A 6,420-nucleotide genomic window follows, 5' to 3' on the forward strand; every position below is an offset into this window, starting at 1 on the left:
TTTTCTAAACAATACATATATAGTGAGATTTTTTTTACTCATAATGGGTATTGAATACATAACTTAGGACGGAGAAAGTGTCAACTAGTAACTTTTGATCACATACTCAATATTATTGACAAAACTAAATAAAATTAATTTTACAACATTTTTAACATGCGATTAAAAAATTTATGATAAAACATACAATTATAAATTCATAACACATCAAATATTAACGTTAATTAATAGAGAAAATAATCTCAGTGACCAAAAATGCCTTATAATATACGATTTTAACCATTTTTGGATTTGCCAAAATGACCAACTAAATCGCAATGCGATCGATAATTCGCAATGCGATCTCGGGTATCGCAAATCAGTTTTCAAGTTCGTTGCGATAGTCGAAGTTCGCGTTGCGGTTTATTCCAAATTCGCAACAACTGGTGGTATTGCATTTGTTTCTTAAGAATTTTCTCTAAAAAGATAGTATTCGCGCGGACGTGTCAAAGACACGTATTACCACGACCATGACCCCGACCCGACCCGAGACGAGACGGACGGACGGCGGCGCGCGAGAGTCCCCCTTGTTCTCTATCACTCAACAAGGAAGTGGGAAAGTTAAGCCTTAAATACCATTCCCAATAGTGTTTCCAATACTATGTGGGATTGAGCATTACCAACACTTGTTCCCAATACTATGTGGGATTGAGCCTTAAATAGTGATATTATTTTTGAATGTTTTGCTTAAAATTGCAATAATCGCGATTGATTGTATATTGACTTTTAATTATGACATATTTAATCGTATAATACTAATGCAATTGGTTGTTGATTCAGTTGTTTTAAGGTGCATGATTGTTAATTGTTTCCTGAATAATCACATTGTATTGGAAACAAGTGTTGGTAATGCTCAATCCCACATAGTATTGGAAACACTATTGGGAATGGTATTTAAGGCTTGGCTTTCCCACTTCCTTGTTGAGTGATAGAGAACAAGGGGGACTCTCGCGCGCCGCCGCCGTCCCGTCTCGTCTCGTCTCGGGTCGTGTCGTGTCGTGTCGTCGTGGTCGTGGTCGTGGTCGTGGTCGTGGTAATACGTGTCTTCGACACGTCCGCGCGAATACTATCTGTTTAGAGAAAATTCTTAAGAAACAAATGCAATATCGTCGTTGCGATTTTGGACTATCGCAACGAATTTGGAATAAATCGCAACGAACTTGGACTATCGAAACGAATTTGGAATAAATTGCAACGCGAACTTCGACTATCGCAACGAACTTGGAATAAATCGCAACGCGAACTTGGACTATCGCAATGCGAATATGTAAATCGCAATGCGATAGTCGAAGTTCGCGTTGCGAATCTGAAAACTAATTTGTGATACCGGAGATCGCGTTGCGAATTATCGATCGCATTGCGATTTAGTTGGTCATTTTGGTAAATCCAAAAAAAGTTAGTTAAAATCGTATATTATAAGGCATTTTTGGTCACTGAGGTTATTTTCTCTAATTAATAAAGTATTTGGTGAAATAGACTTTAATGAAAAAAATTATGTATAAATTTTGAAGAAAATATTATTGAAAAAAATTATTATAATTTTTTATATAAAGGATAAATGTATAAGTATAATATTTTAAAAATAATTATATTTTTATATTGCTATTGATATATTATTTCTTATTACATAATAGCAAAGTTATATTCGCGTGATTCTCTATAAATTTTTCCTTCATTACCGTTTGGTTCACTGCATATGGGATTACTTGGGGAATGGAATCCTCATTCCCCCATTTGATTGGCCAACATTCCTAGCCCCCGATAATATTTTATTATCAATAATGGATTTTTTAAAGTATATTACCGGGAATGTGATTACCCATTCCTTTAGGTATTGTTGGATTATCGACGTTTTGGACTAAAATGCCATTTTTTCTCAAAAATATCATTCTTATGTAGTTGAATAATAAAAATTCTACGAAGGTTAAATTACAAATTTATCCTTAAACTATTTTAGATTTAAAAAAAAAAAATCTATAATTAAAATTTTATATGAAGTTCAGGGGTTAAATTTACCCTTCATTAAACCTATTTATCTTTTCAATTTTGTAAAAAAATATAAATTTTATGAATTTAATTTTTTAAAGAAAAATATATAAATTAATTATAGTAATATTATAGTAGAATTCAACTTGTTAAAAAAATAAATATATAAAAAGGATAATTTGGTAAAATATACATTTCAATAATCTTTTATTCCTTTAACCAAACACTATAATCTTACATTCTTGTTAAACCAACTAAACACAAAATACAATATTCCCAGTAATCTTATTCTCCGATAATCTTTTATTCCCACTAATAATCTTACATTCCGTAAACCAAACGCAACCTCATTGTTATTATTATAACGACAGTTATTTTGTTGATTCCCACATAATATTTAAGCAATTGTGGCCCAAATGACGAGTAAATGAATAAAAGAAATGTAGCCTCTTTGCACGAGTTGAGTTCGTTGGTGTAAATATTATAAATTTAGGATAAGAAGGGAGGTAGGCAAATTAGGAGACATTCACCATTCGTTAAGGTTGGTTTTTGTGCTCATTTTAGGTCGCATTTTAAAATAAGTAAAGGAAAAAAGAAAGAAAGAAAGAAACTATCATTGATCATGATTCATGGATGGTTATTTAATAAAATTAAATAAAGTGTTTAGCATGTTTATCGAGATTATCGTCATATTGATATTGGTAGGGTCAAAAAGACTTATTCTTTGTAATTGGTTTAAATTTTTAATTAATATTATTTAGTAATAGTTTTCAACTATATTAAGTAAAGAGATTTACGAGTCCCAAAAACTTTAAATTACTTGAACTTAGATTGGTTCGAGTTTAAAGACTTGCTTTTTTTATACTTGTAATTTGAATTGATTAATTAAATTAAACTGCTATAAATTTTATCTCATTCGAATTAATTTTGTTAAAATCAAATAAAGAATTCCCGTCAGAATGTTTTTCCAGTGTCCTACTCAAAACTAAAAATGAAGTCAACAGTTGAAATTGCAGGCGTTCATTTGAAGATTTGGTATGTGGCAAAGGCTAAGGCACTGACACCAAAGGAAAGGTCGGAAAGCCAATGGAAGATCGGTAATCGGTTAAAGAGTTAAGGCAACTCCCACGCGTGGTAGAGGATGGATCATCGGCGAACTTGTCGTTAAAGTCTTGGAGTGGGATGGTCCGCGTGCTGCCGCTGCTATGTGAGATGTGATTAAGGTTCTGTTTTGTAATTTAAAAAACACAATTTTGGAATCAAGAGTATATTTAGGATTAAAAATAATATATAAAAAAATAATTCCTAAATTTAAATTATTTATTATACATTATTTTTTAGATTAAAATAAAAATATTATAAAAGTAGACCAAAAAACGTATAAGAAAAACAAATAAAATCATTTATATTTTGTGATTACTTTAAAAAAAATACTTTCCCATTCAAGAAAAAAAATACTTTGTTCATTTCCATTCATGCAATACAATCCAAAAAAATATTTTAAAAAATCGTTCCCATTAAAGAAAATCTATAACTTATAAAATTATTCTTAAAAAATATTAATGTTTCTTTTTTTTTCTTCAAATCTAACAAAAAAAATAAAATTCTTAAAAATAGATGACAACGATGCATGTCTTTTAATTAATAATTTACAATTCAAATTATCACCTTCTATAATTTTTAAAACGTTAATATTATATAAACAATTTGATTTAACGACTATGCCACAACATAAAATTATATTTCATTTTTAGTGATTACTGCCCCTAGAATTTTGTTACTTATTCAATTTGGTTTCCATTGGTGTAATATCATATAGGAAGTTTCTCAATGTACTACCTTTTTTTTTTATCGATGACAAGATGTTATGGTCGGAGAAGAAGAAGAACAGCGAGGAGAGGAGGATTTGGGAATGGACGAGCGAGGGGAGAAATTGGGAATGGATGCGCAAGGGTTAGGGATTGGAAAATGTAAATTGGAAATTAAAGCACGAGATTGTCAGGTGATTATCTTACCGACGAGCCGGAGCAGGCCAGAAGGATCCGAGGAACACTGGAGCGAACCAAACAAGATGGCCAATACCTGCTGAATAAAGGAAATGACACAGAACCTTTCTGTTAGTAATCTGTTAGTACAAATGCCAGCTGGCATAAGTTAGATTCTCCATACTATATTGTAACTAAATAAAATACTTGCTTGTAATCATCTTTCCCTTATGAAATGAATGAATGAATTCTCAACTTTCTTGAATCCCTTTTCTTCTCTTCTTTAATCTCAATTCTCTCCATTCTTCGTCTAATTTTCTTCTATAATCTCCTAGGGTCATAACAATTGGTATCCAGAGTCATCATTTCCTAGCAGCTTGAAGCAAAAAAAAATCAAGTCATGGCAGACTCCATTAATCTTTCTTCGATTCAGAGGCAGCTTGACGTTCTCACCAAGATGATAAAGCATACAACGGCTAAATCAATCCCTCCTAAATGGTGGAAGAAGCAGGACAGTTGGTTGAGTATATTGGAATCAAAAATGGCATCGCAGTAGAGAGATGTGGAGTATATGTTACAGATTCTGACTGGTAAAAAGTGTGAGCAAAAACATGATGATTCTCAGGTGTTCGATAAATTGCCAACATCAAAGTTAAAGAATATTAGAGACCAAAATGCAACAACCTTCAATTTATTTAAAATACCATGTTTATTACCTCTGTCAAAACTATCCTGGGAGTTTGCACCACCAAGTTTCTTTGGAAATCACAAAGCTTCATTCCACCATCAAGGACAGGAAGGTGTAGGAGCTGGCACTGGTTGATTTACCGGTGATTTAGCTCTGAAGGCTGATCAGGTTATTGCTTTAGACTTCGTCGAAGACCTTATAAATAAGAATGAAAGCATCAATGGACATTATAAGAATATCAAATTTCTCTGTGTCGATGCGACTTCTCCAGATTTGGATATTTCTGAAGGATCAGTGGACTTGATATTTTCCAATTTGTTGTTGATGTATCTCTCAGATGTAGAGGTTAAGGAGTTAGCAAAAAGGATGGTGGAGTGGTTGAAAGTGGGAGGGCATATTTTCTTCAGAGAGACTTGTTTTCATCCATCTGGTGACAGCAAGCAAAAGCATAACCCAACTCACTACCGTGAGCCTTCATTTTACTCACATGTCTTTATAGAATGCCAAGCAACTGATGATTCAGGAAACTCATTTAAGCTTTCTTTAGTTGGCTTCAAGCGCATAAGTGCTTATGTCAAGCACAAAAAGGATCAGAATCAGATTTGTTAGATCTGGGAAAAGGTGAATGCAGATTATGATGGGGGATTCCTACGCTTCTTGGATACTGTACAGTACAAATCTAGTAGCATACTTCGTTATGAACGTACCTTTGGTCCAGGATTTGTGAGCATAAGAGGAATCAACACAACCAAAGAGTTTGTAGCAATGTTGGATCTTAAGCTTGGCCAAAAAGTTCTCGATGTTGCCTGTGGATTTGGTGGAGGTGACTCTTATATGGCACAAGAATTCGGTGTCCATGTTGTGGGCATTGTTCTATCCCTAAATATGGTATTTATTGCTCTTGAACGAGCAAATGGACTCAATTGTGCGGTTGAATTTGAAGTTGTTGATTGCACTACAATAACTTACCCGAAAAACACTTTTGATGTTATCTACAGCCTTGACACCCTTATGCACATTCAAGACAAACCTTCACTATTTTGATCTTTCTTTAAATGGTTGAAGCCAGGGAGTAAAGTTCTTATTAGTGACTACTGCAAAAGCGTCGGAGCTTCATCGCCATAATTTGCAGCAAATCAAATTGTTACAAAGTGGGTGCTTACACTGGGTAACTCAAATAATTCCAACTATCTAGTTCCATCCGCGTTTAGAGAAAATTGTTCCAAGATGTTTAGGGATGTCAACAAACATGTTAAAATCTTTGATCCTTTTTTGTTTCGACTTTTGTTGATGAGATGGAAGATGGTTCAATTTGATAGGAGTTTGAGTGTGCCTAAAGATCTTTTAATTCGTTTGGTCTTCGACCAAGGAATCATATATGCAGTTGGCAAAGTAGCATAGATAATGTCTACCGACTTTGTTCATGAAGTGATTTCAGCATGTGTACCCCTAGTTTATCCTCCACATTCTGGTCATGGATGGCCATGTATTCCCGTCATCACCACATGCCCTCGTAGTTGTTCAGATAATAAAGTACTTTCTCATTCTGCTAAAGAAGCTAAACCTAGTTGTTACAGTCGTTCCTCTGCAATACATGGGATCCCTCTTTTTCCTCTCCAATTAGATATAGTGAAACATTTGGTTAGATTATCTTCAGTCAAGGCTGTCTTGGCATGTGTTTTTGGAAGCAGTATATTATACAGCGGTAGTGACTCCTCTATA

At 33.7% G+C, this 6,420-nt stretch overlaps 1 pseudogene; it reads left to right on the plus strand.

Moving 5' to 3' along the window:
• Positions 1-4,581: 4,581 nt before the first annotated feature.
• LOC120180294 lies at positions 4,582-5,762 on the plus strand (annotated as a pseudogene).
• The last annotated feature ends 658 nt before the right edge of the window (positions 5,763-6,420 follow it).

The sequence above is a fragment of the Hibiscus syriacus genome, unplaced genomic scaffold (assembly GCF_006381635.1).
Source record: "Hibiscus syriacus cultivar Baekdansim isolate YM2019G1 unplaced genomic scaffold, ASM638163v2 tig00112491_pilon, whole genome shotgun sequence".
NCBI classification, from domain to species: Eukaryota; Viridiplantae; Streptophyta; class Magnoliopsida; order Malvales; family Malvaceae; genus Hibiscus; species Hibiscus syriacus.